The 25303-nt window shown below is 37.1% G+C and overlaps 1 protein-coding gene across 18 annotated transcripts in view; it reads left to right on the forward strand.

Moving 5' to 3' along the window:
- The window catches only part of LOC127071423 (rap guanine nucleotide exchange factor 2-like), a 115972-nt gene that overhangs the window by 35966 nt on the left and 54703 nt on the right, over positions 1-25303 (forward strand). Inside the window, exon 1 of one of the 18 annotated variants that reach the window (XM_051010707.1) lies at positions 17545-18382. The exons of 16 other annotated variants lie outside the window; for them this stretch is intronic. The gene's annotated coding sequence lies outside the window, so the exon portion shown is untranslated. Of the gene's footprint in view, positions 1-17544; positions 18383-25303 lie in introns of those variants that run through there. One more of the 18 variants, XM_051010833.1, reaches the window with a different exon arrangement.

Genomic DNA, 25303 nt, shown 5'->3' on the forward strand with positions numbered 1-25303 from the left:
TTCCGGTCTGGCTTGGAAAAATAAAAATCGATCGGACGTGGGTGTAAATCTATATCTATCCCGCGTAGATAAGTACCAACGAGTCACCATCAATGACGTTCCATCTATAGAATCGATTAATTTTCTTCGTGACGTCGTCCTCGTTTCAACGAAAATTTTTGTATTTTTTTTTCTGTTTTGTTTTCTTTTCTTTTCCTTCTTTTTTTTTATCGATCAACGTGAAAACCGTCTGATATTCTTTTTCCTTCAACCTGACCGCTCCCCTTCTCCTAATACATCTCTTCCTCATCCCCTTCCTTTTATCAAAATTTCTATCATCGAGCCGATCGATTTTCACGAAAGTGCGCTAATTCGAACGTCGAAGGGATCGACCTTGAACTTTCTAAATACTAATTCCGTACATAGAAAAGTCGATCTCACCCTTGGCATACTTTATTTTTTATACAAAGTCTTAGGGGGAAAAAAATAAAATAGAAAATAAATATATCGAGACTATAGGTATTAGTTTCTTTAAGAAAATATTCATATCACCTCGTCTTTAAGAGTTTAGATCGTAGAAGAATATTCCTTGGAACGATCCCGTTTTGTATTTTTACGTGGGTTGCTTCTTCGTTAATCGATCAATAGGGAATATTTATTTTCAATTTTAAAACGTCAACGTGATTCTGTACGATCGCATTATCGAAAAAATGATATAAATTTACGGGCTTTGGTATCGTCTAATAATAGGATCTGCATTATTGGTTGGTACGTATACCCTGTAGACACGAATTACCATGCGAATACGAGGAGGGTTGTCGAAAGACCCTTGTTTGTCGACAGCGCGTGCACTTCCGCACCCTACCAACCTCTAACTAAATTAAATGCTCCGCATCCTATTCCACCGGGGGGTTGAAACGAGAACTGAACCGTGCCACAAGCGTTCCTTATACCTCGTGCTCGTTTTAGCTTTCCAAATTATTCGTCCGCTCTTTACTAACTCGAACCCTTGAATTTCGATATTAATCGATGGCAAGATATTTCGTTATTATTTATCTAATAAATAGATCTGCTGTAAGATCGTACGAAAACAAAATATAAAGGAAGAATAATAAGAGAGGGAGAGATAGGTAGATAGATAGATATAGATAGAGAGAGAGAGAGAGAAAGAGATAGAGAGATAGAGAAAGTAATTTATTATTTTTAACAGAGAGTATAAAAAATCGTTATATGCAATATAACGATATTAAGCTTTTATTACGTTAATTATATAAAATTAACAAGTTATTAATTAATTTAGATTAATTATTAATATATATATATATATCTTTATGCGTGTGTGTATTAAATAATATTTTTTTTATATTATACGCGTATTTACTTTTCTCTTTAAAATCATAAGCGACGGTAGAGAAAACTTTGTTGTTGTCGAGGATGATCGAATGGACATCTTTAGAAAGGTGCATCTCGGTCAACATTTCGTCCCACCTAGCGGACGAAGTGTACGTTTCTCGCATACGACTCAAACCCGTCGTACCAGCCAAGGCTATCGAGGTGCATTCCGTAGGCAGTCTTGAGGGAACGATTTCTTCTAAGGCTCTAATTTTCGAGTTCCAATCGGTTTACCATGAAGCTGCTAGTTCCTGGTAATTTTACTTCGGGTACAATCTTACATCATTTTTTTTTGCTACTTGTTGTCTTATCGATATGCTCCTACTGATCGGGTATGAATTATTATTGCAATATCGCGATACGTTGTTATCTGTAAATCCGTTAAAACGATAAAACATTTTGTTCTCGAAGCTCGTTAGATATTCGTAAAATATCAAACTTTCTTCTCGGTAAAACGATAATCATTTATATTTCAAACCTTTCACGTACGAAAGTTAATTATTTAATTAATGCAGAACTAACGATCTACGAAGAATTTTAATGTCTTATCAGAAAGTCTCGTATTTTTCTTATATTATTATTTTTTTTTTCTTTTTTTCTTCTTTTTCTCTTTTACGAAGGGAAAGAATAGAAAGAGAAGTGAGATCACTCGATATCAGAACTTCTGCGAGCCATTGCCAAGAAGCTTGGATCGGATTCGCATAATTCAAGGTCAAGGGTGATTCTTTCCCACGCATATAACTCGGTACGAACTCGCTTTCAACGAACGACTTTACGCGAATGCGAATTCTCTCTTGTCGTTTTATATACGGAATACAAAGAGTACGTAGCTCTCTCTCTCTCTCTCTCTCTCTCTTTCTCTCTTTCTGTAATTAATATTCTGATAACTTAGTTCTTTGAAAACTGTATATATTAATTGCAGAACGATTAATAATCAGTCATAAAACTTTGATGTCACGAGTAAGAACGAACACAACGATGACGCGTCTAAATATATATATATATATATAGACGTAATTGTAATGGCTTTAATTTCTCTTAATTAGCTTCGGCGGAAATGAGCGGTTTTGCAGATCGTTATATATATATAATGCATAGATCACATCGTGTATATTTGTGTATAAATATATACATATACACGATGACAGGTTACATCGTTCGTTCATGTTCAATATTTTCCTTTAGCTTTCTTCGTAGCAGTTACGACCGTATGTATATAATTCTCTACTTGTCTCCATTCCTATTTCTCTCTCCCTTTCTCTCCCTTTCTCTTTCTCTTTTCATAGTACCTATAAAAAAGAAATTCCGCAGTGAAAGTTTCTCGATAATTTAATTTCCCAGAGATCGGGATCTTTTCGATCGTAGAATTTATTTAATCGGAAAATCTGGTTAGAAGAGTTAGGAAGATCGTAAATATACCCGGTGTCAAAGAAATACGATTCCTGCGTAAACATCGTCTCTCTCTCTCTCTCTCTCTTTCTCTTTCTCTTTTTCTCTCTTGTTTTCTTTCTTTCCTATGGGTATTGTCGAGGTACCCAAGAGGCACGTGCCAGGATTAGCGTACGTCCAATTCGATTCTCCCGCTTCAATGAAAGGACAGTGGAGGAGAACAAAAAGGAAAGAAAGAAAGAAAACGAAAAAAAGAGCGAGAGAGAGAGAGAGAGAGAGAGAAAATGACGGTTAAAAAAGAAATAAAGAGAACAAACAAACATTCCTAGGGAAGGACTCTCTCTCATTTGTCCTCGTTGTTTCCGGACACGATCGTATGGTTTTAGGTATGTGGGTGCTTGTACTAGTTATTACCTTCTCTTTTGTACCCTTTCGAGGGGTTGGTGCCAGAAGGCCCTTGGCTTTGTCAAATTCGATGAAATGTTTACGCTCTTATACCATGGAAGGGAAAGAGGGTGGTAGGAGAAAGAGAAGTACCGAAGTAACCCTCTTTCTCGCAACTTCCAAATCTTTTGTCTCTGGTTTTGTCTCGTGCCCCTATTGCCCCAGTAAATATTTGCGATATTTCTCACAAGGATGAGAAGGGTATATGGATGGGAAAATAATGTTTCTTACGTTCTTACAATCGTATTTAATCTGGCTCGATTCGTCATTTGAAAACTTTTGAGTGATTGGAAAACTTAATCGATAGCTAATATTTTCTCTCTTTCGAAAATTTTTATTGCACGTTATATTCTGATTATTTAAGAAATTCTATATACATAGATGTTGCATATATATGTATATATGTAAGTACATCGGCCAGTGTCAATTTGCAATTCGAATATTCGAGTAAGTAAACAAGTACTTATCTAAGCATTATAGTATTACATGGGGTTGTAAGCAAATAGTAGATATATCGATCGATCTAAATCCGACGATATTGATTGATTATCTGTACGTGTAAGTACTATATATATCTATAAAAAAAAAAAGAAAACAAGAGAAAAGAAAAATAAACATTTAAAAGAGTATGGCATTTACTCGACCCTTTTCTCATATCTTTCAACGCCTTTGAATCATAGCGGTCTGCGACGATATCGAATTAAACGGCCGTGAATTTCTCTTTAAGGTCACCCAGTTAATAGCGGCATAAAACTCGACGTTTCTCGAGGGCTAAGACCTCTTTCTCTATCTGTTTGTCTTTCTTTCTCTCTCTCTCTCTCTCTCTCTCTCTGGTTCTCTTTCTCCCATTTTATCTCTTTGTCTTTCTTTCAGTAAGATCGATAAGGCATTGTTGTTCCTTCAAGAAGCAGAGATTGCACTCTTTTAATTTTTCAAACGACTTGAATTTCATGGGAGAAAATTTTTCCGCTTATTTTGTCTCTCTCTCTCTCTCTCTCTTTTTTTTTTTTTGATAGTGGGGAGGCAAACTTAACGATTCGGTCGAAAGCAGGTTGAGAAAAGTTTCGTGAGCGGTTGAAACGAAAAGTTTTTTAATATACGCGTCCAGGATATCACTTCGAAGCTCGATATTTCCTTCTCTCTCTCTCTCTCTCTCTCTCTTTCTCTCTCTCTCTATCTATCTCTTTATCTTTCCATCTCTTTATCTCTCTTCTATCTCTCTTCTATTTCTTTTTATATATTTCTTCTGTACATTTTTGCCCATCTTTGAAATCCTTTTATTTCCTTTCTTCTTTTCCCTCCTACCTCTCCTCCTCTTCCTCTTCTTCTTCTTCTTTTTCGTCTTATATTCCTTCCCGGTCGTAAGTCTTTCAAAGGCTCGAACTGGCAAACTTAGTAACTCGTTCGCGAATCGTTAAGCGCTCGAACTTCGGAAAATTTTTGAAAGGAACCTTTTAACGAGGCCCCCTTTTATCGTGACGCTAATGACCGTTAAAAGGAAGGAAGTAAGTCAAAAAAAAAAATAATAAGGAAGGAAAGGAAAATTAATAAGAATGACGAAGATAGGCGGCGGTAGAGGGGAGTGAGTGGGTGGGTGGGTGAGGAGAGAAAGAGGCTCGATTCGCAACGAATCGAATTTTAATTTGATACTTCGAGTGAATTAATTATTCCATTATTTACAGTTTTACGTAACGTTGCCTGGTTTCACTCGATCTGCTTTCATCTCTTTTTCTTTCTCTCTAATATGCGAGCAAAACACGCATACGCACACGCACACGCACACGCACACGCACACATACAGACGGACGAACTCGCGTAAGTAACTACTTACATACGGATACGGTTTACACACGTATGCATGTACCATGTACCATGTATTTCCTGAGGTCATTAGAGAACGGTGAAAGCTTCGAATTTCGTGTGTGAGATAGCTCGGTTCGTTTCGTTCTCGCATAGAGACCAGTTAGATACATATTTCACGTTGAAGACTTTTCTTTTTCTTTTTTCCTTATTTTTTCCTGTCTTTTTTTTTTTGTGATGACACGATGATAGCAGTAGCCATATAGGTATATTACGGTTTACATCTAAAACTATATCTCATAGGATATTCTTTAGAGAAAATTTTTTCATTGAGTGGCATCACGGAGGATAGAATGTCTCCTCTTCTCGTACACGTACTTAGGAGAAAGAGAAAGAGATATGGTTTTACTGCAAGGACGCAGGAGCGCTTAAAATCCGTATAAAGGGCGTACTTTAGCTCGAGTATATACGGTAACGAAGTTTACGAGAACTCGTAAGTTCGAAGAAGACCTCCTAGTTTCTCAGCAACTCTCGTGGCTCCCATCTTTCTTTTCTCTCTCTCTCTCTCTCTCTCTTTCTCTGGCGTACATCTCCACCGACAACGACAGCATTGTGCATGGTACAAAGCAAAAGTGCAGCGAGGTGCAGCGGAACGGCCGATTGGTTACGGCGCTCTATCGTCGAGGTTTTATAGTGCATGCGTTATATCTCGCTCGCTCTTCACGCTTACACTACGTGCATTTACCTACATATATATACATACGTACCTATACGTATATATATATATATATATCTATATCTAAGGTAATATATATATATAGGTATGTAAGTTGTATTCCATCGTATAAGTATAAACACGTATAAAGGTATATAAATACGTGTTGGAACGAACGCATATGTGAACGTTTATGTGGACACGCGTGCAAGCAAAGCCGGCTATCTCGTCGCACAATCGTGCAGTCGGCTTTTACCTACTAACGCCGAGGTCCGCCGAGTCCGTAGTAGAGAAGCCGGGACTTGCATTAGCATCGAGCGAGCGTGCGTCGTCCAAAGTGTCACGCTTTTCCCCTCCCACCCTTCCTCTCTCTTTTTCTATTTTTTTTTCTCTATCTTCTCTATCTTCCTTTCTCTCGCTGAAAGTCCGATCGCCTTTGGTCGTGTCTTCTATCTCGACTCCTTCTTTCTATTTTTTTTTCTTTCTCCTTTTTTTTTTCACGGACACGAATACGCGATTCCCTCACTTCCCTCTCGCGTAGGTCGTACGAGAATATAACTTCAAGAAAGTAGGATAGATGAACGTACGTAGATTTGTATGTATGTACATGCGTGCGTGATGTGGCACGTGTGTGTGTGTGTATACGTGTATGTGAGTTTGTAGATTCGTGTACGTAACTGTGCACCTGTGTGTCTCTTGTTCACGCGATTCTTCGCGCGGAAATATGTAAGTACGTGCACGTGAGCTTGGGTCCATCATTGGTAGGAGTTCCTAGGCCTAATTTTATTCACCGTTAAGTCTCTCGTATTTCTCTCTCTCTCTCTCTCTCTCTCTCTCTCTCTCTCTCTCTCTCTCTCTCTCTCTCTCTCTCTCTCTCTTTATTAGCTACTTTCTTCTCGACATAGAGCTCGCGCGACTATCGTTCTCGTTTTAACACGCGCCAAGTTCTATCTGTCGGTTGTTACTTCGTGCGAAAAATCTCGTGACAGACAGAGGGAGACAGAGAGAGATAGAGAGAGGAGAGGAGAGGAGAGAGAGATTGTAAAACGTCGATTAACTTTTTCATCGATAGTTTATTAACGCTTCGCCGAGACTCTCTCGCTTGGACAGTAAGATTATATGCGCGTAGAGTGGGCCAAATAAAAGTGTTACAAGTTGTTTTCACCGGGATCATTAGAACTGGCGATAGGAGTTTCTTCTTTTTCTTTGTTTTGTATTTTTTTCATTTTTTCTTTCTTTATTTCTTTTCTTTTTTCTTAAACTAAAGAGGACATCGGTTGGCTATTTGATGATTGAAATAGTAATTTAGGATATACCGCTGCGGAAGCGAAAGCTTTTTTTATACTTTTTCGAGAGTGATCAAAGAATGATAAAAAGATTTGTATATCATTCTATTAGGAGAGTTCATTCGAAAGTCTTCGAATTTTTCTTTTTTATCTATTAAATAGTTAGCTCTCTCTCTCTCTTTCTCTATCTGTCTCTCATTTATCAGTAGTCTTTTATCCGATTATTATTAAAATAAAAAGCATCTAATCATTTTATCAACATTAATTCCAGCGAAAATACATTCTGTTGTATATCGGTTGTATTTTATCTCGCAAAGGGACGGTGTGATATTATCTCATTTTATCGGAAAAAAAGAATTTGTGTGAGGGATATGAAAAAAGCGAGTTCTTTGAATTTAAAATCGCGTTGGAGTCAATATAATAAAAAAGGAAAAAACGATTTACCGTTTGTACCATAGAACGAGTCGATTTTCTCTTCTTTCTCTCTCTAGATTTTCGCGTGAGAAACTCGTGTTACTTCGTTACGATACTTCGAACGTACCGGACCAAGAGAAATAATAATTAAGACTTACGTCTTGAAGAAATAAAAAAAAAAGGGTCAAGATAAACGGTATGTGAAAGAAAGACGATTTCTTTTCCAGGACGTTTCGTCGTTTCAACCGTTGCGACAAAACGAGTCGCTTTAACATTCCTTCCTACGTTTTATTCGTTCATCGTGAAACGTCTACTAACGGAATCCACCTAGGAAAGCACGAAAAAGCGTACATTTACCGTATTTACGAGTGATGCCGAAGGGAGATGTCTCGAGAGTAAAGCGAAGTCGATCGAAACGAGCTACTGCTATCGAACGCGCAAGAACCAAAGTTGGCTATACGTTGGTACTGTTGTTGTTTTATCCTTTTTTTGTTCTGTTTTTTGCAATGAAAAAAAGAAAAAAAAAGAACGTTGAACGAGAGGAACAGTTAAATGGGAGAACTTACCTTCGAGCTTTACTCGAAAGCTCTTTGTTTCTTTCGTATGAAAGAGAGAAAGAACAAAGGAGAAAGAAAGGCGTGGGAGGAGAGAAGAGTGAAGGAGAGAGAGGGAAGAAGAAGGAGAAGAAAAGAAAGGAGAAGGAGAAAAGAAATTGAATACAAAAAGAGAGAGAACGAGAAATGAAAGAAAAAGAAAAAGAAAAGTAAAAAGAAAAAAAATAATAATGAAAGGAAAAAGAGGAGAAATGGTTGAGGAAAAGAGGGGAGGAGGGTTGGTAGTAGAAAAAAAAAATGTCGACGTAATCGCAGTCGGGTAGGTTCTGTTCTAAAGGCCTCTTCTTCGTTTGCGAAATGTGTGTCAAGTCCGAGTAGTTTTGAAGCGACGCGTTCCACTTTCGATAGAGTTAGGAGAGAGAGAGAGAGAAAGAGAGAAAGAAGAAGAAGAAGAAGAAGAAAGGGTAGAGAGAAGGTAGAGGGAGGGTCCTTCGCTAGTTTCATTCGTATCCATTGAAAAAATTGCTCGCTTTGAACGCGTTTCTCGTGCTCAATGGATTCGCGTACTGGTCCTACCGATTCTTATCTGACGCTTCAGAATCTCTTCTTTTTTTTTTTGTTGAAAATTGTTGAAGTTTATTGTTCGGTGGATCTCGTCCGAACGAGAACGAAATGGATTCGATTCTCTCGTGTCCGGTGGTCCTTTTTCATCTTTTCTTCGCGCGTTTCCTTCGTCCTTTTTCGAAGGAATCGATCTCCCGTGTAAGTAGTTACGTTATTGGTAGATACGGTTAGCGTGTGAGGGGATACGTTCTGTATCCTCTCTCTCTCTCTCTCCTTTCCCCCTCTTTCTCTTCTTTCGATTGCCCCCACTCGCGTGGATGTACGGTCTATTAAAGGAGCCTGAGAAGAAGCGAGTCGTGTTCCGCGAGAAGCCGCGGGCTAGAAAGTTGCTACTCGACCGACGACTTATTGCGTTTGTCGACCGGTGCATATCTCGTTCTGCTAGGTTCGAGCTCGTTCCGAGTTCGCTTCAAACGGCATTTACGTAGTTACTTGCTTACTTACTTACTTACTCAGAATCGTGATCAGGATCGAGGACCGCATGGTCCGCGATCTTCCTCTTAACGTTTCTACTCTTATCCGATGAAAAACCTTTCAGGAAAATGCTTTTCTTCTCTTGTTCGATGGAATCATTATCTGTACTCATACCGTTTCCTCTTCTTTTTCTTAGGAGGGTTCAGAAGGGGAGGGAGTTTGATTATAGAGCGATTTTGTTCGCTTCGTAGATGTCGAAACGCATTTCCAACCGCAAGATAACTCTTCTCTTCTGTCCGTATAAGAAAATTGTTTTTCTATGGGAGGATCCGAGAGATTCTCCATAAAACTACATTACCGAGAAATTATGTGTGCGAGATACGTTTTCTTCCTTTTTTTTCTTTTCTCTTTTCTTCTCTCGAAAGAGCGTTAACAACGCGAACGATCGAACCATTATGACCCTTCTACGATACTATTTCGAATTATTAATCGTGCGTTTAGGTACTTGAATTATTGCCGCGGCCATTGATCGGCATTAAATAGTTTCGTCGATGGGTGTAACGCTATCATACTGTAAAGTGTAAAGCGAACAAGGGAGCGCTAGCTTTTCCAATTAGTCCAACATCGATATCGTTCCATTGTGATCGCCAGCATATAATTTACATCCTTCCGTCTGACACTATCGCTTCCCGCACTTACGATTATCGAATTCGCGTCATTTTACGTAATAACTGAATACTGAAAGCCCGTATTATTCTCTCTCGAGAAATGCGTACTATGAATTTTGTGGTAACGTTACGTTCGTTGCGTTTTACCATCCATTTGCATAATTTTTCTTCTCTGAAATTCTCCGACCGTTCCATTTATCGCATTTCATCTTGCGATATCTCGTGATTATAAGGGACGATGATAATATACATGTAATAAAAAAAAAAAAGAGAGAGAGAAAAGAAAAAAGAGGAAAAAAACGATAATGTGACGTAAAGCAAAGGAGAGTTAGTTATTTTTAGAACATTATGATGTACGTAATTTCGAGACTTCGTATAATTAAGAATGAAATAAGATCGTGTACTCGTTACGAACTCTCCACTGCAGAAAGTTCACATTCACGTCTTCGACACGACTCGAGAATCGAATACGATGATATCGGATAGAGAGAACGAACGGTTTCGCTCGTATTAACTATGTTGCATGGTTAGACGAATGAGTCACCCAAGTCATATTCTGACACACGTTCGAGTCACCGAGTAGTTTCTCGAATCGATTTGGCGCGTTATTTCCGGGCCAAAGGAACCCGCCTGAAATCGGAAGGAGACGCGAAAGAAAATCCCCCTCCATTCGTTTGCTCCTTCGCTCGATTCAGTTCTACTTCCACTTCCACTTCCATTTCCAGTTCCAGTTTTAGTTCCAGTTGCATTTCCAGTTTCGGTTTCACCTTTAGGCATCCATGACTTGCATTCCGGTCTTTGCGAAGGGCATCGCGAAAAACCTTCGAAAGTTCGATTTATATTTTTACACTGTACGCTGGTCTCTCTGGATAAGGAAATTAAATGGATAATTTCTTTTTTCTTTTCTTTTCTTTTCTTTTCTTTTCTTTCTTTCTTTCTTTCTTTTTTTTTCTTTTTAAGGATTTTCGAGTAATTGTCCATTTAAACTTTACGTCGTATCTGAAGATTTTATCGAATAAAACGATTTGCGTTCGAAAAAGAGAAAAAGAAAAGGTATATTTTATTTAGACTTTAATAAATATTTTGTTTAAAATATTATATTCGCGATTAATATCATAAATGTGGATTTTAATTTGCATGTAAAACAGGTTCCACGTAAAGTGCTGTTACGAACGTCCGGTAATGAGCGCGACCGAGTGTGTTCACTTATACGTCCGTGACACTCTTCGATATTTCCGTGCAACTAATGTATCGCGTTCTTATTTACGAGAAAGGAATATCGGTAAATAATCTACCGTCGGTAACGAAGGTCGTTTTATGATCAACTGGAGATAAAGAAGTTTTTACAGTGGATAACATAGAAAACTGTATACATTTTTATGTATCGTCGTGGCTCCATAGATAGCACCACTATCATTTTCGAAAGTAAAAGGGTTGTTTCTTGGATGTTACAACAGGGTTTTTATTTTACAAAAAAGGAAAAAAGAAGACAAAATAAAAAAAGAAGCAAAAGAAATAAATAATCATCATATAATGATTAAAATTACTCAAAGTACATATATCGAAGAATTGTAAAAGATCGATAAGAAGATAGGATGTACCGGTTCAAGGCGAAGGAACGTACTTTAACAAGCGACACCGGCTATTAGCAGAATTGTATGGCTTATCTCTGAACGAGTCGCCGCACCTTCTTACAGACGCTGCCAGAATCGAGTGGTTGGTCGAGTGCCTTTAGAAAACTCAGCGCCCCTTTTCGTAGGAGCGAGTTTCACAAAGCCGTCTTTTATGACGTCGCTTTCGCTTTCCTCTTGCTCGATGTATAAAAAAAAAAAAAGAAGAAGAAGAAGAGAGAAAAAATGTGAGAGAGAGAGAGAGTGAGAGAAAGAGAGAGAGAGAGAGAGAGAGAGAGAGAGAGAGAGAGAGAACGAAGAGAAGGGAAAGAAAAGGAAGAAAGAATACTCGGCGCAGCGTTGAGTTTCCCGCGTGTAGAAACTGCTCGAGACCCCCTCGAAGTCTCTTAATTCGGAATTCAATGGGTCACTTCGAAGGGAAGTTATGATGCCTTTGGCGTTCTACGAAATTTATCGATGCTCCGACGTCGAAAGTTAAGAATCCTTATTGGCTAGACTCGATTAAATCGATTAAATCCTTTAATGTAAGACAACCAATCGAGCGAACTCGCACAAAGGTTGTTTCGGAGAAATCGAAGACGTACGAATGGCTGTGCTTTTTCTAAGCTCATTAGTTGTGTTTCGTCGTCAACTAAATGGCGGATACTTTTATATCTTTGAAAATTCAACGAAGAAGAACTTATTCCTTTGGAAGGAGCTAGATATATTTCGAAAAAGAAAATAACAACGATGATGCTATCGTCGTACTTGTCTATGTATGTATTTATGTATGCGTTAATACATACATCTACACGCGATTCGGTGTATAAAAGCATAAAATCCCAGGGAAACCTCTTCGAGTCCTAATATCCGAGTCGAGGCACGTGCTGGCCATCTGCATCCCCTAGGACTCATCGTATCCTCTCGTCGGGGTATGTTCATATACCCGTAGGGATGATATATATTGTCTGCGGGTCGTAATACGTCGTTATATCCCTGCTTGCCTGTGGCTATCTCGTTCGAGGAAAATCGCCCAGCGGCATAACGTAGAGAAGCGTGAAAACTTGCTTTTCGTACATACATACATATATGCTTAGATATATACGTATATGTACTGGTCCGATATTTTTCTACCAAAAAGTCGTCGACGAAACGTTCCACCTACTCTCTCTCTCTTTCTTGGACTTAATAACTTTCTCGACGGAATCCGTTCTTTTGTTCGAAAACGACCGTCTTTTTTCTCTTTTTCCTAGTTCTTTCGACGAACGAAAAGCATCCTTTCCGTTGTAAAAGCATAAAAGCATTTTCACGGAATGCATCTACCGTGGGAGAGACGAAAAAACGGTAAGAGTGTGCTAATAAACGAACGTTTCGTTCCTTTCGTCCTTTCGCGTAAAAGGAAAAAAGAAAAAGAAGAAAAAGAAGAAGAAGAAGAAGAAGACGAAAAAAGAGAACACTTGACAAATGTAAGGGAAATTCACGAGATTTTTCAGCGAGAAAATATATTTAAAAAGTCGTTTTCCCGCTTACGGGGCGCCACACGTCGTCTTGCTTTACCGCGTTCGAGTGCATCGGCGCGTGCACGTAGGAAAGAAGAAAGAAAAGGAAAGGAGGAAAAAATAAATAAATAAAATGGTGGGAGCAAAAAAGAAGAAAAAGAAAAAAGTAGCAAGTTTCGTAACGGTATCAGTGATGGTGGTAGCGGTGTATAGGCTGCCTGGCATATTCTGGTTAAGGTCTAGAGTCTAGACAGTAGGCAGGTCGATATCTGGCACCTCTACAGAGTCACGACGAGCCATCTTCGTTCGTGTGTCGTCGTCGTCGGGCATCGTCGTGAAAGGTGTGTACCAACACGACAACGATGAGAGTACGTGAGAGCTCATCATAGCTAGGGTGAGAAGCTGTGGCTTGTATTTAGCGTCCATGGACCCGTACCTCTGTTAGATCATGCTCGAGATATTACTGCAATATATATGTATCACCACCTAAAGCTTCGTGATACATGTATTACAACTTAATCACCATTAGAATTTTTCGATCGATGTTTTTAGATTTGATTTTATATATCTAATTAATAATAATCATTGATTAGCATATAATATACTAGAAATGCAATCCAACGAATAGATTCGATTGGAATGATCCAACAATTATTTGAAACATTTCACCGATACTATAATTCTATTGTAAAATTTCAATAAATAATGTAATCCATTTTTAATTCTATAAGTATTAGTAATGTTGGTAATATCAATGTTGCTCGTCAAATTAATTACTTGTAAAGGGCTTTTCGTATGAAATATATCTCGTAGTATCATTATATCGATTTCTCATTCATCAAGCACGTTATAATATAATAGATACAAAGGATAGATGTATACTTTGAAAGTATTGAAATTACACGCGTGAATATATAGTATCCATCGTTAATGCAATATCCCTTTTGTGAAACATAATGATGCACGCGTTGCATCATAATTTCCGTGGGACCGGAACTTTCCTGAATTCGGTATTAACATAAGATAGATTATCAGGATGTTACATGAGTCGATTGATATTAATCGATATTGATCGGAATGCGGGAGAGTACACGTGCCAACACGTGAATGCTTCGCATAAAGGACGCATACAGAAATATCTACGTATGTATGTATCCACGTATAGATATATACGTATCATGTACATACATATATAGGATGTTCTCATTGAAAACATCGTCTCTTTTCATATCGGTCTTTGGCACCTGCTCTCTGATTGGTTCGCTTGCCCATATGTAGATAATACGAGTACATAGGCTTGAACTAAAGAAGGAGAGTAAGAGAGGAAGGAAAAGAAAGAGAGAGAGAGATAGAGAAAAGAATGTGCGTAATATATGCACGCGTTGGCCTTACTGCACATCATCATCTTGCAAGTCTTTTGCCATATCTCAGCCTTTTATTTTCGAATTCTTAATTTAAATTCTACGAGAACGGCAGTCTTCTTTCGTCTTATTAAATTCTTAACCCGAATTATTTCAAAAAAACGTACGGAAACGTATTTCTTTATCTTTCTCTTATCTTTTTTTCTGTCTCTCTCTTTCTCTTTCTCTTTTTCTTTCTTTTTCTTTTTCCTTTTTTCTTAAAAATTATTATTTATATATTCGCCGTTATGCACGTATGTATGTAATTGTTATTTATATATTCGCCGTTATGCACGTATGTATGTAGGTATATACTCGAGGTATAACGGAACGATCCGTGAAGACTCTGCGCGATATATAATCGATGTACGTACGTATGTTCATACATACATCCACACACATACATACATACATACATAGACATATCTTACATAAAAAGACCATTATATTCCATCGGTCGGACGAAATTGGAATTCTATCGAGAAAGTCGTAAAAACAAAATCAGAGAATTAATCTTGATAAATAAATGATGCACCCTATGATTTTTAGTAGGATACAATTTCCTCTAATTTATCGATCATAATGTATTTTAAATTCACTGCCGAATTATAATCTATTACGGGATATTTCCTTGACGGTGTGTTCGTCTGTAAAGAAATACGTATGTTCGAACATCGGCTGCTCCCTTTTTTAGCTTTTTCACGCATGACTCGCCGACCCACGTCGATACGCGTGGTCAGGATCAATTTCGTGGTTACTAGAGACGGTGGTACAAGAGAGGGAGAAAGAGAAAGAGGTGGAGGAGAAGGAGGAAAGGGAAGAGGAGGAGTTTGAGGAAATGTACGGAACCCTTTGCCTGGAGGCAAGATTAACGCTTCCAAGCGGCTTGACTTCGCTCGATTGCTCTACGCCCGCGAAAGGTGAGACGAACGGAACCGGAAGTATCTCATCGTTTGGATAAAATCGCACGATTGATTAATCGAGTCTCTTTTTTAATTAGATCAATAATATCTATTTCGATCGATCATATTTCGAAACGTTGATCTTCGTCTTCATCTTCTTTTTGTTTCTCTTTTTCTTTTTCTTTTTCTTCTTATTTTTATAATTTCATGTTGGATGAGATAGTTTGAATAAAATCGTACAGTTGACTAATCGAGTCTCTTTTTTAATTACATCGATAATATTTCTTTCGATCGATCATATTTCGAAACGTTGATCTTCGTCTTCATCTTCTTTTTCTTTTTCTTTTTCTCCTTATTTTTATAATTTCACGTAGGATGAGATAATTCGTATAAAATCGCACGATTGACTAATCGAGTCTTTTTTTTAATTACATCGATAATATTTATTTCGATCGATCATATTCCGAAACGTTCGTATTCGTCTTCGTTTTCCTTTTCTTCATATTCTTTTTCTTTTTTTTCTCATTTCTATAATTTCATGTTGGATGAGACAGGAACGATATTCGATAGACGTGTTTAGTCGTTCGAAATATGTCGAGATATAGAACGTATTTCGCGGTCAAGAAGAGATTATTTAGAACAAGTATTTCAATCGTTATTTATATTAGAAAACTAGTTCCTGTCATACATATATACATACATATATGTGAGTATATATAAGTATATATATATATAAGTATATATGTATAGAATAGTCTCTCCATTAACGCGTCGATCGTGTTCGTGCCTGGTACAAAATACCAATATGCGTGCCTTTTCCGCGAAAGGTTAATACTAGTTATCAACAAAACTTTCTGATTATTTGAGTTATGGTATAAAAATGTTTCTTTATGACGTCATGATCGAGAGCAAATTCAAGAGGCGTACACCAAATTATGATACCGCATATACATACGTACTTCTTCTCCGATAATATCGATTCGATAATTAACCGTCCTCGTTTTTATCTTTAATAAGCATCGTATATACGTATCCATGTAAATATGTTGTACATACTTGAATATGCGCGATAATTATATTTTTTTGTCGTTTGTTTTGGTCGTCGCGAGTTTGTCTGGATGCAAGTCTAATGCCTACACGAATCAATTGTCGCAACTTTACGAGGATGATCTTCCATCTCTATCTCCTCTTCCTTTCATTCGTCGCAATTACGGCAATCAAAAGCTATCTTGTTATCTCGTTGTCTCGTTATAATTAATAATAATAATAATAATAATAATAATAATAATAATAATAATAGTAATAATAGTAACAAACAACAATAACAATAGTAATAGTAGTAACAGCAACAATGATATTTCGTTTAATCTCCATTCTGCGTCCGTTAGGAGACAAAAGCAGGAAACGTTCTTTAGGCTCGTTAACATTTAACCGTAAGAATTTTTACGATCGAAAATCGGCCTTGTAATGTAGAAAAATAATAGTCGATTCATAGAGCACGCTGATTGTTCGGTCGTTCTCCGATTTAAAGGAAATCGGTTTAATCAGTAAGCTCTTTTTTTCGTTATTATAATCTTGTGTAATGAAAGAAACGATATCGTTCGAAATTCTTATTGTTTGTATAATTTCGGATTATATTCCATATGTACATATATATATATATATATATATATATATATATATATATATATATATATATACGTAGACATTGAATCGTAGAGTTCACTTATGTTTCTCTCTTCCCCCTAATTTCTCATGACGTTGTGTGCATAGAAAAAAAGGAAGCCATTCCCGGTTGAGTATCGCTTCCTCTGAAGGGAATCAATTTAAAACAATATACGTGTCTGAAGGAAATTTACAGTATTACGGTGCAGCGACCTTGGGAGTGACCCTCCTTCGTTACGCCAGCATCCGCTTAATCGCTCTTTTAATTGCCTCGCGTTCGCGATTCTAGTAGCGCGTGAAAGGGTGCTCGAGTCGCACACTCGAAAGAGAATATGAAAACGGTAAAAGGTGCTAGAAGAATCTCGAATGCCTTCGTATATTTTCTTTTTCTTTTACTATTCTTCTATATATTCTTCTATATACCTATACACACACACACACACACACACACATATATATACACCTGGTATAACTAAGTAGTCTATACAAACTTTGGGAATAAGTTCCAGGGATTTATACAAGTAGAAAATGTTCATAGAATATGGGGTCGAAAATGCTTGCTTCTGAAGTTACGACGATACGAAATTTTTCTGCAATGGTTGGAGAAATGATCACGTCAAATTGCATTGGATTATAAAATGTGATTTTTTTTTTGTGTGTAAAAAAAGAAAGGTTACAAAAATCGCAAGGGATTTGGAAAAGGAAAAAAGTTAGACGATTGAAAGATTGACGATAATTTTGTTCAGACGTTGCCAGAAAATTTGTAATTCATATGGTAGATTCTTTTTTTATAATGAAAAATGGTAAAAAAAAAGAAACGAGAATATCGAAACACCCGTTCTAAACCGTTCTTACGGAGTGGGGATTAGATATTTGAAGAGTGGTGGGGGAAGGTAGAAAAACAAGCAAGCAACGAGCGTGCGAGCAGGCTTGACGGCAGTTAGTTCGAGGTTTGGTCGAGCGATGGCGCTACGTTCGGTTCTCCGTGTACACGCGAGCGACAGCGCGGGAGTGGTCAGTATAGTTTTGGATTCGGTGCCGCGTGTTTCGAGTTCCGTCGAGTATCATATTTTTCACAACAATTCACAATTATTCGTTTCGCTTTGTATCACGTTGGACGATTCTTATCTTTCTTAACTTGAAAATTATCATATCGTTTATCTCAATCGAACGAAATCGCGTTGAATTCGGATTAATAAAAAAAAAAAAAAAAGAAAAAAAAAACAATTCCAACGTATATTTTATCCGTTTTTTGTTGTCAAGGAAAAAAGAAAAAAAGAAAACAAGAAAAAGTTGTAAGTTCGTAGATTCGATAAGGATCGATTGATAAAGAAAAACGCGATCGCCGTAGGCAAAGTGTTAACCTCGAAAGCAACGTTTTTATATTTTGTTCGTATAGTTCGTCGATAATTCTGTCGTTATTATATATAACTGTGATTTTATTCTTTGTTTCTTTTCTTTTCTTCTTTCTTCCTTTTTTTTTTTTTTTTAAATTTTCGACAAAGAAGAAAGTGCGTCCGTCTGTCGGTCAGTGGATTATACTTGGTGCTATCAACGAGGGATGAGATTGTTATGCTGATAAATCGAAAGAAGATAGGAAGAAAGGAAGGAAGAAAGGGGAAAAAAAGTAAAGACAAAAGTAAAGAAGAAGGAGCGAAAGATCGATCAACTTCGATTCCGCTTCGTATTGGATTCGTGATGAGAGCTACGATGGAATCCACTTGTTTGATCGGTGGTGATGGAAAGACGAGCGTATCGTTCGTCTCGTTTTCTTGCTCGTAGCATTCCCATCCTTTTTTTTGTTCTTTTCGTTTCTTTTTATAATAGCCACGCTCGTTTATTTCTATCGACTAGATCTCCAGTCAGCGTAACCGGAGAAAAAAATCGATTGGCTTTAATATAGTCAGGACTATATGCTCGTCTTTATCGTGTTGCGCGCCTCGTGTGCTCATTCGTCGTAGCGTTAACACGATGATCGAACAGAGAAGCGAGCATCTCAGGCACGGACCTTGTTACGAACGATCTGCTTTTTTCTTTCCTTGTATTTTTTCCCCCTTCTTTTCTGTTATATGTTTTAAGTCTATTTATTTACTATCTATTCCCTCTTATCCTTCTTCTACGTTCGATTTCTGTTTCATCCTTCTTCTCTTTGTCCTTCTCATCTTTTCCTTCCTTCAACGAATTAAATAGGATTGTGAGAGAAAAGCAAAAGGATAGTATAATGGATAGAGATAGGAAGAAGATGGCCGAACGGATAAGTTTCTTGATTAGGGATCTACCTCGGTAAAAGCAACAAAATGAAAGAGTAGAAACAAATAACGGAATGGAAGAATCAACGCGACGACGAAACGGTTATTTACTTCGTTCGATTCTTTGTCGCGAGATACGTATATAATTGCGTAGAAGTTTCAAGGTGCGTGTTAAAGGTTTATAGGATACATACTTTTATTAACGTTTTTTTTTTTTTTTAATCGAACACTGCTACTTGCCTCGATCGACACACGATTAAGCGCTTCGAATAATTTTAGAAAATATATAATTATTTCGAAACCTTTTTTTTTGTTTCTCTTTTCTCTTTTCCTTCGTGGCTCTCCTGTGGCGTCTGTTAATTGATTGTTGTGTATACAATAATTTTAAGATCTCTCCCGGTGAAGGTCGTTAAACGTTATGTTTGTGTTTATTTAGACAGTGCCCGTCTAGACGTGAAGCAAGTAAGATGGCCACTTTAGAATTTAGACTTTAAACAAGACAATCGTGTTTTGATTAACTCCGAATTTATATCTCTCGTAAAAACGTTCAGACGCTCTGACGTGAAAGAGACACGCGTTGCATTGTACAGCGTTAACGCACAATTATTATCCACGTTACGTTAAAGTTACCGTACGTTATGATCGTCGGATACTTAAGTACCTTGCAAAAACGAGTTTCCCGTTAGAACGATCTGAACCCTTCCCGTTTCCGTTAAGAAAAATATTATCTGGTATCTATCGCTTGCTTCAGTTTTGTTACAAAAGAAAATTAATATTCTCAAGCGATTTTTCCATTCTTCCTTTTTCTTTTTTCTCATTTTTCCATTGAAGATTTTTCGTTTTCTTATCTCCGCGTCGCAGCTCCCACGTTCTTCTTGAAAAAGAAAGGAGCTTGCATCCTCTCTGTTTCTCTCTCTCTCTCTCTCTCTTTCTCATCGAATCGATTATTCAACGAATGACCGGAAGTGGAAGGACGCGACGATAAATCCTTGAAATCTCATTCACAAGTGTCCTCGTTTGATGCTCGGTCTTTCAAGGACGTTGCGATACTCGGAGTTCCTTTCCAAGAAAACTACTTTGCATCAAAAAAAAAAAAGAGAGAGAGAGAGAGAAAAAGATATATAGAAAAAGAGAAAGAAAGAGAGAATGATACGTCAATACACGAAATAATTATCGCAGCGATAGAGTAACAATTAAGCGGATGTTTAATTATCGCGAACTTATTCGAAACTTTTATAACGATGGAGAAGAAAACAAAAAAAAAAAAAGCAGAAGAACCATTTGGTAGGAACATACCTTATTTCTTTTCTTTTCCGCGTCTTCACGTCCTCCATCCTCTTCTCTAATCATCGACAAAAATAAAGGGAACTCAACGAGAGAAAGGGAAGCAGGAGATCGTGTCTATTTTCCTCGGGCTAAGAGTGCACTTGCACTCTTTCGAGCACGTGATCCATGACCCAGTTGTGTGACGATCTTTTTTCATCCACCGTCGTCTTCTTCTTCTTCTTCTTCTTCTTCTACTACTACTACTTTGTAGACGCATAGGAATTTTGGCGCATTCAAAGTAAGGCCTCCTTCGGTTAGTTCGAATTACGAAAATTGTTCGAATACTTCTTCGTACGTCTATGCTCGATAGAAAAGGCACGAATGTACGTACGTACGTAAGTTTCGCGTTTTGTCGTTTTATTCGCCAAAGAAAAAAAGAAAAACTAAATGAGATCGAAAGAAAAAAGAAGAAAGCAAGAATATTTTCTTCGTAGGCACCAGTTGTTCATCTAACTTTGAGATATTCATCGTTTTTATGGAAGGGTATATTTAATCGTAAGTTAATAGATATTATATATTTATAGTATTCGCTTAAAGATGTACGTCTTTTTATATTGCAATATATATGTTTTACTCTTTTTTTTTTTTTTCTCTATAAGCATAATCGATCGAAGATTTTCATTCGGAATTGTTGAGAATATTATGTATAGAGATTGTGTAAAGGTGTCCAGCCTTGTTTATCGATTACACAAATAATAAATATTTTCAAACTTGTATCATTTCCAGACACTGCAATGCGGCCATGCAAAACTTGCCATCGTTATACCGCATGCGGGCTGCTTTAAGGAAAGAAAACCCGTCGACTTACTTTTCTAAGCTTCCTTTGGTAAAAGCACGTTCGAAAAAGAGACTCGTCTTCCTCCTTGTATCTAAAGAAGAGGCCGTCTACCTCTTTCTTTCATTCTTTCTCTCTCTCTCTCTCTCTCTCTCTCTCTTTCTCTCACTATCTTCTGAACTTTCTCTTTAGTGTTTTATAAATGAAATACTTTATTCACCTTTCAGTCGCCACGGCCTTTGAAAGGACACAAGACGGTTATTCATCTTTTTTACAACTTCATTGCAACGTCTTATTTACACGAACGTTTCTAGGGATCTCGTAAAAATTTACGTGCAGAGGAAGAAAAAAGGAATTTATAATAGCTACACGATAAAACGGTAGATCATTCAGAGTAATGCATGAGTTGATGAAACATATCCGATATGGAAGGAAAGAGAAAAAAAATTTTTATGAGGCAACGGAGAGAGACAAAAAGGAAAGAAACGAAGAGAGAAAGAGAAAGAGAGAGAGAGAATAGTTTGATCCGTATAATCTTCTATTATAGAAAAGAGGAATACATTTTTAGAGTAATAGTCATATCAATTATAAAAGTATTAAAAAATAATGAGACTTTATTTTACCGATACATATCGAATTCTCTGTGATAAAAATATCTACTTTTAATTCGATGATCAATCATATCTTATTTTTCATCTTCAATATCGAACGATAAATGAAATGATTTCTAGGAGATCTCGTATTTTAACTAATTTTCCAAATTTCTTTTCTTTTCTTATTCGTATTATTAGAAAACGAAAAAAGAATGTTAAACTTTTCTGTAAGCCTGCATATTCGTTAAGACGAGAAGAGTGAAACGAGCGTTACTGGCACGTCGCTGTGCACGTAAGGTAATTAATTATTGTCCCGGCTAGGATTAGCCAAGTATAATTACGTTTAATACACACGCTAGTTTGTTTCGCCGAACGGACACGGTACCGAGAAACTCTCTTGTTGTCATCAAGCTTTTCGTGAAACTGGAACGTAAAAATGGCTTACAATTAGTCTCATGTTTTTTAACAGAAAGTTGAATATATATCCGCTTTCGTAAGATCGCGATAGAACGAAAATTTATTTATGAAAGTCGTTCGACACACAACGAACAAAAGCAATAATAAATATTTATTTCCATTATCAATGATATATATTCTTGACGTATTGATAATAATATATGCGTGAATAATAATTCTCGTAATCGTAGAACTCAACAGTTACAATTAAGGTCGATCTTTATTATCGATTATCGTTTCAGACCGACGTGGCATGGCCCGGCGAGATCAGAGTTAAAATTTAATGACGCGTCGCGTCAAATGCGTCCAACGGACTCTGACGTTTCTCCATTTCTTTTTTTTTTTTTTCTTTTTCGAGAGAAAAAGATAGACAGATAGATAGATGGATAGAGAAAAAGAGTGAGTAAGTGAGATTTTATTTTACGAGGAACATAAAAAATGTATAGAATTATCGATCGCGGCCTTGATCGAAAAAGGAGAAAAAGGTATTGGAAACGTTCGATCGTGAGGGAAATACTTGGCTGGTTTGTCTCTAATCTACAACGACGACGTGTCTCGCCAGATTCGCTTGGCTAAGAAATTCACGGAGAGCGTTAAATTCTTTTCTTCGTCTCGATGTCTAAGGCTTCCACTTCAATCCTTTCTCCCCTTTCTCTCCATTCTCACCCCGTACAGTCTCGAATCGCTTCTTTCTTTGGCTCAGCTATTCGTCTTCGGATTTCTTTCTTCGCCAGAATTGGCTTTAGCGAAGGAGGAGGGATTGAATTCTCTGATTGGATTGAATTCGTTACGCTCTCGTTCGAAAATCTTATCCAACGATTACGTAGAAGGAAAGCAGACGCCGCATATCGTTTAGAAGGGCGTACACGTGTCTACAGTTAGTCATCGAATCCTTTGCTACGATGGAAGTAGCATCTAGAAACAGTAATAGTGTAGTAATAGTAGTAGTAGTAGCAGCAGCAGCAGTAGTAGTAGTAGTAGTAGTAGTAGTAGTAGTAGTAGCGCGAGTTTACTTATATATATATATATATATATGTACGTACGTAGCTTAGCAATTAATTGTCGTGGAAACAGCCAAAGGGAGAGAAGAGAATCTTGTTTCCTGTCGAAGGACGAACACGTGTCCTATATTCTCAAAAGTATTTCTAGTAAGCTTTACAGGCAGTATCTTCCTGCTTCTCTCTCGACGCCTTCGGCGTTTCGTGTACACAAGCCAGATGCACTCTGTTATACTCTCTTTCTCTATCTCTTTTTCTCTATATATGTGTATGTGTGCATCTTTCTCTTTTCCTATTTTCTTCTTTTTCTTTTTTTTTTTATTTCTTCAAAAAAAAAAAAACGACTCACGTTCTATTTCACGAGGCATGTTTTATATATTTCAATTCTATAGAGATCTAAGGTGTTGCATTTTTTATTAGGAAAAGTGGGATAAAGTAGTTGTATATACACACAAGCATACACGCACATACACACACACACCCACACACACACACACATATGTATATATAATTAAATCGATTTAATTTTCAATCTTATCACTCCTAGTACATATAAGTGATATTAAAATTATTTTTCACTCCGATGATAAATCTGTAAAATTTGTATGATTATTATCGTATACATTTTTATGATTAGTATCGTTTCATCCGCAATAATTGATATTCCGTCGTATTGAAAAAATCAGATTTTTTCTTTTTAGAATTTCAAAAGAATGTATGATGTACGAGCTTATGTGTCATCTTTATAAATCGTGAAGTAAAGGAAAAAATTTATATCTATCCTACACACACACACACACACATATATATATAGAGAGAGAAAGAGAGAGGAAAGAAAGAGCAGAGGTACGAACAATATCGGATCTCGATTTGCATGTTTATCTAGACGTATTTTATTTGCTTTTTCGGTGCATCGGAATGTCGTTTTTTCTCAATTCGTTTCAGAAGTAATCGTGCGGGGCACGTATTGTTCAGGTCGAGGCTGAAAAAGGTTGACATTTTTTCGCGGTATTTACGCGTTTTTCTTTTTCTTTTTTTTTCCAAAACTGCAATTGTTCACCTATCGTGCCGTTTCGGATATACCTAACTTTTTGTCAGTTTATTTCCTTCCCTCGCCGCAATATTTTTTAACCAAAAATGGCGAGATTTTTGATTCAGACCGTAGAATAAACTAATATAAAAATCGATCGGATTTAATGAAATGCGTGAATCTGATCAAAACATAAAAAAAGAAACAACAGAAAATAAAAATAAAAGATAATAGAAGAAGAAGAAAAAAGGAATGATTTACGGGTTTAGTAGATACATAGTTTTCTGTATTCGATCTCTCGACCGCAATGGATTGGCTGTTGTTGATGGCCTTTTTAGTAACTCCTTTCTTTCGTATACATAGACCGTACGTTTCCGCAAATACCTAACTCAATTTTTCAATTAGTAGGCAGGTTTTCCGCTGCGGAAAGCTTAATCACTTTCCTGGTTGGTGGATAGAAGCTATCCACATGTATTAGGTATATGCTTGCATTTAGTATGTTTGCGTATCTGCTGGTGGTTTTAGTAAAAATGTCTAGTTGTATAATTTAACAGACAAAAAGAGAGAAATAGAGATAGAGATAGAGAGAGAAAGAAAAAGAGAAAATCTCTTCTATATATATATATAGGTAGCTACTTACCTGCACATCCAGAACGTGTTATACGAGTTAATTTAATGTGTCAATACGATAATTAAAAAATTTATTCGATCCTCGATAATTTTCGGACGACAATGAAATACTTTTATTTTCTCTTCAATGAATTTTTGACGATGTAAACGTAAGATTTTGAAATTACTCGCGAAGCGATAAATCTCGAAATAGAAATCTCTCACATTTTGCCTTTCTGACGTCACATTAGCGCGCCCTGAATAAAGCATGCTCGACCCTGTTCATTGTTCTTAAATTACGACCCGAGCGTGTTAAACTCGATTCGAAGTATCGTAGCGTAGCGGTCGTCTAATTTTCTATGACATTTAAAACATTCGTTGAATATTACCGAGATGTATACAGAAATACACGTAATTTCGAGCTCGACGTTAATTACTACGCGAGCGTTATCGACGTACACGTTTGTATAGGATTCGTTTAATCCGTAATACTTGTTGTAATTCCCAACCCG

Source organism: Vespula vulgaris, chromosome 1, assembly GCF_905475345.1.
Source record: "Vespula vulgaris chromosome 1, iyVesVulg1.1, whole genome shotgun sequence".
NCBI lineage: Eukaryota > Metazoa > Arthropoda > Insecta > Hymenoptera > Vespidae > Vespula > Vespula vulgaris.